Source organism: Panthera onca, chromosome E2 (genome assembly GCF_046562875.1).
Source record: "Panthera onca isolate mPanOnc1 chromosome E2, mPanOnc1 haplotype 2, whole genome shotgun sequence".
NCBI lineage: Eukaryota > Metazoa > Chordata > Mammalia > Carnivora > Felidae > Panthera > Panthera onca.
The window spans coordinates 38632036-38646171 of NC_138353.1; positions in this window are offsets into that span (position 1 = coordinate 38632036).

Genomic DNA, 14136 nt, shown 5'->3' on the forward strand with positions numbered 1-14136 from the left:
ACAGGAAACAGCCTATTCAAATTGCCTAGCAAGAGAGCGTGGGGCACAGTAGATTTTAAATACAGGTAATTCTCTTTATTCTTAACCAGGATACATTAAAGATCATTTTCTTTTATTTGATCAAGCAAGAGCATATATATATATATATATATATATATATATATATATATATATACACACACACACACACACACACACACACACACACACATATGTGTGTGTGTATATATATATATATACATATATATGTATATACATATATATGTTTATATTTATATATGTATATGTGTATGTATATACATACATATATATACACAAACACATATATATGTGTATATATATATATGCTCCTCTGTTCTCAACAGAACAAGTACCTCTAAAATGCTATCAGAAAAAGTTTCTACTCAAAATTCTACCTCATTTCTCGATTGTTAATATAAGGAAACGGCTCTACTATGGTGCCCTGGTGATCTTGAACATTTCCACATAGGCCATGCAGACAAATGCTTGAACCACTACTAATGCAGGTCTTAGAGTAACATTTTGTGATTCTTTGAGAACATTTAGAGGATGGGAGGTCTGTGAGAAGCTGCGATGATGTCATTGCCCCTTTGCCTCCATATCTCCCCTACAAGGCTCTCATAAGAGTTTCTCATTGTCTCCTGGGCACTGGCAAGGTATGAGGGTTTCTGTCTTGCCCACCCCCCTAATAACAGTCTGCAGAATATAAAACTGCTTAGATGCGGACTACTATCAGCTCCTCAACAACTTGGTGTCCTACTAATTGTCTTGCCGTCCCCTAGTCCTTTTTGCTTTGATGTTCTTTTTTGGCATGTGGCACATGGACCATGAGGAGCTGGCTCATTTGCTGTTTTCTCCTTCCACTGTTTATGCAAATAATGATAAACCAAGAGTGGTTCCTTGTAACTTTCCTGGTCAAATTAGTCAGCCCTTGGTCTTGTCTTGAGTGTGCTTGAAAGTTTGCAGGTAGAAGGCTAAAAAATTGAAAATCTAAAAAATAGTCCTCTTGCCCCCCAAAGAGTCTTCAGAGCCACTGCTGTCTAGGATAATTAAAGAGATTTGACTGTTAAATATAAAAATTACATTTAGAGGAATGTAACTTTGAAAATAGGCACAACTACTCCTGGGACATAGACATAATTTTTATTCTGTGTTAAGATAAATATAAAGTTACTTATTAGTCTTTCATTGCATCTATTTTTTTTTTTTTTTTTTTGGCTGTTAATTTGACACTTCTCACTTCCATAAAGCCCTACATTTTCCTTCCAATTAATTTGTTGGGATTCTATTGAATGGGGAAACCAAATAAACAAGATTGACAAGTTTTAAAAGTTTGATAATGTCAGAATCAGAATGTTACTGCCAAAGAGGAACCATATGAATTCTGGCTTCTGTTGTCAGACATAAGATTCTGGAAAGAGGGTGAGGGATCTTTCCATGAATGTAGGTTCTAAGCTGGTTCTCACACTAGGTTTTCACTTATTTTTGATACTTGAATTGTTCCCTAAAAATATTTTTGAAACTCATCCTTTCCTCACCTTCCCAGAACACTTATTTTTTCAAATAAATATTTCCTGAAACAAAACAAATAGATTAATATAGTTTAACATGAACGCCATATAACACATGAATGAAAAGCAATGACTTTGAATTCAGAATCCTGAGTTCAAATTGTACCCCCGCTCAGAGCTGAGTTATGATCTTGTCCATGCTACATAACCTCTTAGCATCCGTTCTCCTGTCTGTTAAGTGAGATCACATGATACCTGCTTCAGGAAGCTGTTATATGAATTAAATGAAACATTTCAAAAAAGTGATTTGCAGAATAATTGGTAGATCTTATAAATTCCATACTTACTAACCATAATGATAATAACTATCCAAGCATTTATTCATTTTAGAAAAAGCATTGCTTGAGCACATATTAGGACAGGCTTTGTTCTAGGCATGGGAAACGTAAAGATTTGAAACTCCATTTCAGGAGAGACAAGTATGTAAGCAAAGTTGAAATTTCTTTTTAGTATCTACCTTCTTCTCCATGCAACTTAGACTCAGCTATCTCTGCTTTGCTAAGTTACTAATCTCCCATTTAATTTCCGTTTTCTCAAAAGGTGTCATCTTCTGTTTGCTGTTTTTCTTCCCTGATTGTTTGTCTTTTGGGTTTCACATCTATGTCAGGGATGAGGATGTCAATTTAAATGTAGTATTCAATTGACCAGTTTAAGTGCAAGGTTAATAAATACTATTAAAGCAATCTCAAAGGTGCCATTGGAAATTACAGAGAAAAGAATAACAGCCTTTGCCTGGTTGAGTCTGGGAATATTTTAGTAAATCAGAACCATTTGTGTTGAGTCTTGCAGGGTGAACTGGGGTTAGAAAGACTGAAAGAAGGGGATAAACAGAGCAATTGCATAATCATTTGGGAAGTGAGGCTTCAGGGAGACAAGTGCTACCTGCATGGAGTGTGCATGTGAAGTTCTAGAGGATCTGAGAAATTCAGGCTACTCTTTATCTGAGGACTTGGGGTGATACAGACAGATTAAATTTTAAAATAATAATTCTTAAAAAGTTTGAAGAAGAAATTAATGAAAGAGTGAGTGCAGGTGCAGAGAATAGGTGAGAGGCTGTTGAGAGAGACCAGGCCAGGAATGAAGAGGGCTTGAGTACAACAGTCTATCTGATTAGCATCACAAATTTGATTGTGGGTGAACTCATTGTATAATTTCAGGAGTCTTTCAGAGCAATGTGTTGCTCTGTTAGACTTAATTCATTTGTCTTGTGTTTTTTTTTTTTTTCTTCCATCCATTCTCCTTCTACCACTCCCATCCTCAAACCATCTCCTCTATAAGTCTTTGCCAAGGGTAGAAGAGGGCACAGATGCCAATTTATCTTGGCCTCATGCTCACCATGTTATTTCATAGCGTTAAACAAATTTTTAGCTCTTACGACCAAGAGCATGAGGTGATATGCACAAATCTTACAAATTTGCTTTTTCCCTCTATTCCCTTCAAAACGCTTGTCTCTAAAACTGGCACCACATTGCTGATGCAGGCAGTGAAACCTGTCCCTGTCCAGAATTCCAGATGGTGTGCATGGCTTTTTATCTCCTATTGGAAAATGGTATATTCAGGGCAAGTTATATGTACATTAAATTTCATTGGCAAATTATTTGACACTCGGATAACTGATTAAATTAATTGAGCTTTTAATCTACATTGTTTGATGCAAAACAGGCTGCTTAATCTCTTTTCAAATCTGGATATTTAAAATTAAAGCATTTTTGCTTTTCCTCATAAAAACCATTTATTTCTCAAACATAACTAATTAGCCAACAAGGTATCATAAGAGACGGATGCCAGTTTTATGAAAGTTTACACTCTTGTAGGTTGAAATTACTCTGACATTTATTATTCCCAATAAACCACACACTGTGCATCTTAGGCCAATGGTGTATAATGTTTATGGTGTATATATTTTTAAGATTTCCTGAAATAATAGGGGGCTTACCCATGGCATGTATTTATAAGCCAAAACTCAACCATTTTTGGATTCATATACACTCAAAAATAGGGACTCAATTAGTTGGTAGAATTCATGAGGCAGATATATGTTCCCTTAATAATTAAAAAAAAAGAAACCTAACAATTCACAGTGGGTAATTTAGACATCTGGTAAACCTCATCCCATATTAAAAAAAAAAAATTCTACCCAACATCTGTGACACTTTGCTCTAATTATGTCAAAGCAATACAGAAATAATAGATGAAAATAAAAGCCTCCCAGGAATTGAGGTCAGAAGGGAAAATATTTTAAGGTGTTTGGGATTTTTTTTTAATTAAAAGTATTTGATTGCTTCACAATATTTGTTCCTCTGGTAGAAGGCCTTTCCTAAGACGCTATCTTCCTGGAAAGATGGTTTTTTTGAAGTCATGCTTTAAGGAAATATCACAGCTGTACATAGATGTGAGATTTCCCTTATATATGAAATGCTATTTTTTTTAACAGCACATGCCAGAGAGAAGAGGTCCAAAGTAGGATTTAAAAATGAAAGTTATTGCATGGTCAGATCTATCAGTTCACAAAGGAAGGGCTCAAACATAATGTGATGTTCATAATTTGAGAGATATGAATGGGTAATGAAGCCAGGAGACTGGAAATCTTCACTGATGATTGTTATAAGTTTAAGTAGCTTGGGTTTGAGTGGTGGACCACTGGAGGAAATGAGAAAGAGTTAATTAAATGGTTTTAGGGAAACTGTCATTGCTTCAGTGTTTTCAGTAATGGACTGAATTTAGGGTTGGTTGGGGAGAGGATACATAATGACAATCAGTCTATCAAGTAAGTTTAGGCCAGGTAGTCAGGGCTGTGATCCAATCATGAGGCACTGATCATTTTGGTGTTAACACATGTCAGGTCTTTTATAATTAGATCACTAAATTAGATGTTTCTGTGTGTTTCCTTTTCCTGTCTAATGCCATAGTTTCAAATATGAGATATTGTATGACCTCCTCATGTGATGAACTCCTTATTTCTTAATCACTGGTAATGATATTTGCTAAGAGGGATATATTTATTTTATTCATAAATTGTTTTTTTAATATACTTAAATAATATAATGCTTCTGTTCAGCATCTTTAACCAGATTTATAAACTTGGTAATATAAACAGTTGCAAAAGTACAACTTTATTCTTTAAGATATAAATATTATTTTGTTTCATGAATAGCAGTACTATAAAAATCCCCTAAAATGAATGTGTAATGAAACAGATGCTTTGTAAATATGAACTTAAGTGCTCTTTTCTGGCAAGTTAATGCAAACTAATTGAAGTAACATGAAAAATTACATGGTTTATATTACAAAGATTAATGTCAGTGATGACAATCTATATATGTCATATGTAAGGTATTAATAAAAACTAAGTAGTTCTTTTGTTAGTTTGTTTAAGGGAATGCCACCTTCCGTGACCTAGAGAGATTTAATTTCCCCTAGTGATCGAGTAGCTGTCATCTGCTACACTTTGAGTAGCAGGGTCTTTATTGGTCTGTGGGCTTTATTGGAATGGCATTGATAAATGCCGAATTACACAGGTCCAATTGTAAACAGAATTCAACTGATTGAAATTCTACAATCCCAGGATTTTGTCAGGGCTGGAATGGACTACGAACACATCTAGTCAGGATTATGCCAAAGTGTTTGCCACACCACAGACTATCTTCTTCGCTTATTAATAGATGGTTCCATAAAGAAACACAAGACACTATGTGACCAAGTAAGTTAGGGATATTTAAGCACAGTTGAATCTCTTTCTTCAGTGTAGAATCTCTCAGTGTTTATAGGATGGTCAAGGTCCCTGTGCAGATTTGAGTGAGTACATCGTATTCAGTGATGCGGAAGTTTACCTTCTTCTCTCTCTTCCTTCTTCCACCTATTTTTACTTTTTATGAAGCATTTCATGGGACCAGTGTTTTCTGGAAGGCATCTAGGAAAAGGCTGATTTTATCTAACCCAATTTACAGATAATAAAACACTACATGCCGGCTAAGGGATGCATACGTGGGAGGATGGGGAACATGCAGTATACAAAACAAACTTGTGTTCTTAAGAAGAACATCAGACATGAGACATAAAGATCATACTGTAATGACTCAGTCAACCCAAGGTCTTGAGGGTTGTGGTGGAGGACAAACTGAAAGAATGCCCTGTTGATCACTAATACAAATGCCAAATTCAGGACAGTAAGATTAAAAACAAGAGTGATTCGGCAGAGCTAAGAGCTTGAAGCTGCAATGAGACACAGAAAGGGGACAGACAGGATACTGGCTATGACCAAAGTTTAAGGAGAGGGCAGAATATGATGATTTCAAACTTTGCTTATAGAGCAATAATGAGAACAATTCAAGTTTGATATAGGGGGGCATCTGAGTGGATTGGTCGGTTAAGCATGTGATTCTTGATTGTGTCTCAGGTCATGATTTCACAGTTTGCAAGATCCAGCCCAATGTCAGGCTCTGTGCTGTCAGTGTGCAGCCTGCTTAGGATTCTTTTTCTCCCTCTGTCTCTGCCACTCTCCCACTCTCGCATGCTCTCTCTCTCTCAAAATAAATAAATAAGCTTAAAAAAAAGATTTGATATAGAAACTCTTCTCAGGTTCTAATTACCCTAAAAAATCGCTTTTCCTACTTTACTCTCAGGCAGACAGTTGCTGAGTTAGAAAGAGGTACTAAGATTTTTAGGAGGGTCCCTATACCATTTGGAGAGAAGAAGTCTTCAATTTTAGATAAAGGCTTATCTCAATATAAATCCCTTTCTGGGAGTGGGACAGGGACTGTCCATACTCTACCAGGAAGGGGCTTCCTTTCTGATTTCTACTAATGTAGTCATGTTGATCATTCTAACATTTTCTTTTGCTTTTTCCTTTTCTTCTTTTTTTCCTCTTCTTTCTCCTTCTTCATTTCCTCTTTCCTTCCTGTATAACTTTCTTTTAGACAGGCTTTTAAATCATGACCTCGTCCTCCTGTGTATGTGTGCAATTTGTTTTTCCATTTGTTTTATGTTAGTTTGCTTGTCTTGGTGCTTATCAGCACAGGGACTAATTCTTCAGGAATAATTCTAAGTTTTCATGGAAATGTGTCCAAATGCTTACAGCAAAAGAGAAAGTCCAAATGACTGCAAATTTGGAAAGCTTCCTAAATTTTGCTTAGGAAGTCAGATAGACTTTCCAGATGTAAGCGAATTTATCACTTTCTCACAGCCAAGTGCACTTGTGATGTGTGTTGTTCTATATTTTGTTTGCAACACTCCAGCCAAATACAACAGTGAAACAATACAAACCAAATAAATAACATTAAAAAACCTTCCAGGGCCTTTCTTTCATCAACTGGGAAAGTTGGAAACAATATTGTATCTTCCTTCTTCTTCTTAACCTTTTTACAAAATCTCATTCTTTCTCATACACACACTGTTTTTACTCTCAGTAGGCATGAGTATAACATGTAGCAGGTCTGGGGAAACAAGCCTACCTAAGTCATCATTGTAAAAGGACTTGCCAGTATCCACCTTTTCTCCTTTTGGGCATCTAGTACATGGCTCAGCAAATCATCACCACACATTAAAAATATACATACTAATTTATTTAGTCAACATTAGGTTATAAAGCAACTTTGTGTGCTAGGTATTATTCCTCTTCTCATGGAGAGTGTTTTCTAGAAGAGAGGAGACAACAGGCAAAGAGAGATATGAGATAGTTTTCACACATTGATGAGGATTGTGAGAACAATGACTAAAAAGGGGGCCTTGGTCCACAGAGGATGATCAGGATGGGGGGCCAAGAGTGCTTTGGGTGGTTAAGAAATGCCTTATTAAGAGGTTAGAGCGTCACCTAAAAGGCAGAAAGATGTAACTAACCACAAACACCCCAAGCAGAGAAAACACAAGTGCAAAGGCCCTAAGGAAGGATTCACAGTCTTGTGTTGGAAAGAGGAAGTCAAGGAAGCATGGACCAAACCATGCAGGCACTGGTGAGCTATTTAAAGCAGCTGATCTAATCTTATGTGCAGCAGAAATCCCTGGGAGGGATTTAAGAAGTTGAGGGACATAATATCATTTATGTTTTCAAAAGATTTCATTCAGTTTTCGATAGAGGTCTCATAATTTCTGGAAACATTTAAATCCGGCATACATGAGGACAATATAAATGATTATTTGAGAATGAAAACAATGCATATTATAGAGGGAGAACTGTATATATGGGTTAGTTCTTTGTGGTGGAGACATACATAAGGGTATATATTTAAACACTTTTGAATCTAATATGCATATATTATTCATGTTTTACTATCACTGAAATCCAAATGTTTTAAAATTGCTAGTATGTCAAAGTTAAATTTGTAGCATATGCTCCTTAGAGGTAAGTAAAAAAAAAAAAGTCAATGCTTTTACAATGGATATTAACCTTACATTTGACGAATTTGGGGGAACCAATGTGTACATTAATACTTACTGAGTGTTTATCATTCTAAACACTACTCAAAGTGCTTTGTATGTATTAATTTGGGGGCTGTCAATTCTTTTCGTGGAACACCTCTCCTTCACGTGTTTCAGGGGTGCTGTTTTATCATTCACTCTCCATTCAGAGGTAATCAAGGCCCAGGGCACCAGACTTTCAGTGTTAAAACTGGGATAGCCATAGAAAACTAGGATGACTGGTCACCCTGGCCATTCTTGTCTACCATAATTGTTTCCTGACACAGGCAAACAATCCAGATCAAGCCAGTAAGAGTCCTCTCTGGGACTTTTATTAGTCCCATCAAACAACGTATGCTTTCTTTTTGAACCGATAGATATCAATAACATCACTATATGTTAAGAGTACTTGATCACCATCAATGCAGATCCCAAATTAAGACCTTGCTTAGAATAAAAACCAAAAGAAGGCACCTGTGGAAAGTGTCCAGATGACACCATGTGAGTTTCTGCATGAAGGTAGACCTGTAACCATTTTTTATCTTTGGCTCTTTAGAAAATAAACTTCCCTCTCTGAGATGGGTTTCTGTGCCTTCTGATCATAATTACCCTCGCACATATATTACTTTGTCCAATAAGCTTATTTCCTATTTCTAATTCACGACAATCAGTGGAGAAAAGCAGTGGGAAGTTTCTCATAAGAAATATATCAGTGTGAAGGGCACCTGGGTGGCTTAATTTGTTAAGCACTCAACTTCAGCTCAGGTCATGATCTCATGGGTTTTTGAGTTCAAGCCCCACATCAGGCTCTCTCTGCCAGCACAGAACCTGCTTCAGATCCTCTGTTCCCCTCTCTCTCTCTCTCTGTTCCTACCCCACTTGGACTTGCTCTCTCTCAAAAATAAACATTAAAAAAATGAAAAAAAAAAAAGAAATATATCAATGTAGAGGGAGAGGAAGCATAGGTATGTATATAGCTTTAATTGTTTTCAAAGAGGTCCTGTTTTAACTATTACAGAGTTGATCACTTCAATGTAGCATTTAAAGTTTTTGTTTGTTTGCTTTGCCTGTTCTTTGCTTATTTCAATATAATGAAACACTAAGCTAAGGGTTTTATCTTTGAGGAAGAAGCCTTGGACAAAAAGTGTTATGTATGAAAATTGTGGAAGTTAATGCTTTGAACATTATTTTCTTCCTTACCACTACTTAAAATGACATCAAAGAAGCAATAAAGGGATAGGCTGATATTTTCATCTGTGCCCCTAGTTAAAAATGCAGTGAAACTTCAGGTACTTATCAATAATTTCAAAAGGCAGAATAAGTACCATGAGGATCAAGAACACATCAGTGTCAAAGGGAGACTGCGTAGGCTGAAGCCATTAAGCATGAGACAGATCTCAGGGGAAAAGGGCATCATTCCATGGTCAAGAGACCCAGAGTTAAGGAAGAAAACTGTAGGAGAGAAAGAAATGGATGTGAGTCCAGGTCAAGAACTTGTAGAACCAAATGGGTTGGTTAGAAACAGAAATGGACCTCTGGGTCAGCAGAAGATGGGAGACTCCAATAAATATTTTTTAAATTGTTTATGGGCCCCCGTTTAAAAAAAAATGACCTTTTAATTTAAGAAGAGTATGGGATTTACAGAAGAGTTGCAAAGATAATAGTGCATAGAGTTCCCATATACTTACTCTGTGCCTCTTTCCTTATTATTAACGTTTTTTTTTTAAATCTCAGTGTAGGGTTGGAAAACTGATGACCAGGCTGTTGTGTGCTATCTATGCTAGGGATCTAACAAAACCCAACTAAAAGAGGTTGAATCATCTAAAGGTAGACTCACAGCATTGTAAAGGAAATCTAGTAGAGCTATGGCTTTCAATTAAGGTAGCATCTGACCAAAAATCTCAGGCTGAATTTGAGCCAGGAATCATATGACTGCAAAGAGTTGTACATAGTATGTAAAATAATTGACAGAACCTTTTGGAAAATGAAAAACGGACTTGATTTTTAGGGTTGTTCTTTATTCTAATAATTTTTGTTCTTCCTAAATTATGATCAGGGAGTAATACTTGTAATATTTATGGAATTATCGAGTTTATGTATGTTTATTACAAATAATGAACCATACTCATACATTATTATTAATTAAATTTCCTACCTTGCTCAGATTTCTTTAGTTTTTACCTCATGTCCCTTCTCTGTTCCAGGATCCCACCCATGGCACCAAGTGCATTTAGTCATTATGTATCCTATGGCTCCACTTGCTGTGACAGTTTCCCAGACTTTCCTTGTTTTTGATGATCTTGACAGTTTTGAGCAGCATTGCAGGTATTTTGTAGACTGTGCCTCCACTGCAATTTGTCTGATGTTACCTTATGATTAGACGGCAGTCTGGTCTTTCATGGGAAGACTACAGAGGTGAAATGCTATTTTCATCAGGCCATATAAAGGGTATATACTATGAACCTCCCTACTGGTGTGAATCTTGGTTGCCTGCCTGAGACAGAATTTCACAAATTTCTCCAGCATAAAGCTACTCTTTTTGTCCCCCTTTCTACACCGTACTCCTTGGAAGAAAATTACTATGTGCAGCCCACAGTTAAGGAGTGGGGAATCATATTCCACCTCATTGAGAGTGGATTGTCTTGGTAAATTACTTAAATCCTTCTGCATGAGATATTTGTCTGTCTTTCCCAATATATTCACTCAAGCATTTATTTATATCAGTATGGTCTCATGGATAGTTATTTTACACTTTGCTTAGTAATCCAATATCACTGTATATTTTTGCTCAAATTCTTCTAGCTTTGACCATAAGAAACCACTTCAGTTGGTTCCTATGCCCTTCTGGCATATCTTCAAGATTGTGATTTTTTTTTAGTACTTCCTTATTTCAGGCACTAGAAGATGCTCCAGGCTCAACTTATGTATTTCCTGTCCCAGCCCTAGAGGCAGCTATTTCCCCACGGATCTATGGGCCTCCATTTAAGAGCTGGTTCCATTGTCATGTATTTTTCCAGCAATGTCCTGAATCTTTTCAGAGAGGCAGCTCAGGCTATAGGACTGTTGCAGTGGACACAATAAATTTAGAGATAAAATGGGGAAGACACATTTTGATGGAGTTTTCCAGTTTGCATGAATTCATGTTATAAGATAATTTAAGCCTAGAATAAACCTTTGTGTTTCACAGAAGTTATCACAGTAAATCATATAACCTTAAAGGAATCTCAGTGTGACGGATGCTAATAGAATCTAAATTGTGGGACTTTCAGGTGCCTGGGTGGCTCAGTCGGTTGAGTGTCTGGCTCTTGATTTCAGCTTAGGTATTGATCTCACAATTTGTGGGTCTGAGCCCTTCATTGGGCTCTGCGCTGGCAGCATGGAACCTCCTTGGGATTCTCTCTCTCTCCCTCTCTCTCTCTCTCTCTCTCTCTCTGTCTTCCTCCCTCTGCCCCTCCCCTGCTCATGCTTTCTCTCTTTCAAGATAAATAAACATTAACATTAAAAAAAATTATTAGCTTTTTCTTTGTCTTGATTTTAAAAAACAGGTGTGGATACAAGCATGGTAAATGTGCACTCACTACCAAAGCTTCTCTTCACCAGATAAATATATTATAAAACTGTGCTAGTTAATGAAGACTTTTTATCATCTATTTGAAACATACCCAGGACCTAGCTCTACTGAAGTACTGAATGGAGTACTTTATAACTATTTGTGAAACAGTATAGTGAAGCCCCCACTCTGTACCAAACATTCAGTTCGAAACTAGATGCTCAGCAATGATGATAGACACATAAGCCAGCATTTTTCGCCATAATGGCACAATGCAAATCTTTTGGAAATGAATATAGAGAAGGCCTTACCCCATCTAGAGAGGTGGATCTCTTTTACTTCATATCTGGGGGTGGGGGGAGGCCTCAGCAGTACACCTTCCTACGTTTGAGAGTGGTGTTCCACTTTGAAACCTTCTCATTCAGATGCAAGCCCACTAACCAATCACTCTTGTCTTGATCCCCTAAGTCAAAGAATTGTGTCTGAACCGATTTTCTAGCAATAACTCTACTGTTTGTCGTGAAAAGTTTGAGGGTTTTGTTTTCCTTTTCTGAGCAGGAATCAAGTCTTCACATACTGTATTTACCCCCCTATGCCTAAAGCAGTGAATTACAAATACTAAGTTTCGACAAACATTTGTCGAATGCATGGGAGAATAACATCAAGCATCATTAAAGTGTCAGTTTGGGGGGATGTGCTTTTAAGTTCTAAGGATCAGAGTAAGTTCCGATCAGAACAACAAATGATTATTTAAAAACAACTTAATTAAACCATTTATAGTTGACAACAGAGTCCTGAAGAGAATAAATACTGGATGAAGGTCAAACAGCTAATATATTTGTTGAGCAGGGAACTAAATCCAGCTCTTGCTTCCCAGTTGTTTGGAGGTCACACTGTATGCAGGGGACCCTGAACAACATAAGTTTGAACTGCTCAGGTCCACTTGCACATGGATTTTTTTTTTAATGTTTATTTATTTTTGAGAGAGATAGAGCAGGAACAGGGGAGTGGCAGAGAGAGGGAGACAGAGAATCTGAAGCAGACTCCAGGCTCTGAGCTGTCAGCACAGAGCCCGACACAGGGCTTGAACTCACGAACTGGGAGATCATGACCTGAACAGAAGTCGGATGCTCAACTGACTGAGCCACCCAGGCGACCCACACATGGATTTTCAATAGTATGGTACTATAAATGTATTTCCTCTTCCTTATGATTTTCTTAATAACATTTTTCTTTAGCATACTTTATTATGAGAATACAATATATAATATGTATAACATCCAAAATACGTGCTAATTGATTTATGTTATCAGTAAGACTTCCAGCCAAGAGTATGCTATGTGTGGGTAATTTTTGGGAGACACAAGTTATGGGCAAATTTTCCACTGCATGGGGCATCATGCCCCTAATCCCCACATTGTTCAAAGGAAATGTATATGGTCACATATTGCAGTATAGCTAGGTACTCATTTTTCTGACCCAATATATAGCTCTGATATGTAGTTTCCATATAATGAGGATAATTCTTAAAATCATTTCCAAGGGTTTGTAAAAGCTATACAAAACAATAATCAAAGTGGAGAGTGGACACACAGATTTAGGTTTCTGGAAGAAATCTCAACGTTTTCTTTTTTAAGGGATGCTGCATGCTTTTGACTGTGTAAATATCTCACCCAGCGCAGGTTGTTGCTGCTAGTGTTAAGTGGTAAGTATGTGGGAGGCTAGAAGCATTGTTACAATTATAATATTTACAGCAGGTCTCTGCTGATCCCTAAATATGGGCTGTAGATCAGCCCAGCAAAATTTTCAACATTAAGCATTCGAGGACAGCAGGAAGCCCTCAGTCATTGTTGGAAAGATCATTTATCACTCAATTGTAATAGCTTTAAGTTCTTAGTATGGTAGGCAGGACAATGAATTGGCTATGAAATCAAAAGAAGTAAGTTTGAAATTTTCCACTGCTGCTTACTAACTATGTAAGCTTGGAAAGTGACTTTTTAAGCCTTTATCACTTTACATGTAAAATGGGGATAATAATTCTATGCCACTGGGTTACTGCAAATGCATTGCTGTATTTCGTTTTTCTGCCATCCTTACACAGTCTCTGAACTGCTATGAAGTTTTATACTGTTTATTTTCCACGTATTTTTCATTACCCACACTTTTGTTTCCCCTCGACTGCATAGTAGTTCTATATGTAGAAGCACATAAGCTTATTATCCTTATCCACATAACCTTATCCACATAACCTTCCTCCATTATCTAACTCTAAGGTATTATCTAATACCTTCCTCCATTATCTAATTTCTCAAACTTGATTCTATTGATATTTGGGGGTGGATAAGTCTTTGTTGCTGTGTGGGGGGCTGAATTGTGCATTGGGGGTTTTGTCCTTAGCACCATTCTTGGACTCTCATTTAGATGATATTAGCAGCCCCAACCACCCCCCCCACCCCCACTCTCCCAGTTGAATAACCAAAAAAAAAAAAAAAAAAAAAGTTTCCAAACTTTGCAGAATGTTCCCTGGGTGGGGGCAAAATTGCTCCTGGGAAAGAACAAGGGATCTAGCACAGGGCAGCTCAGGATGCAAAGCTTACCAGC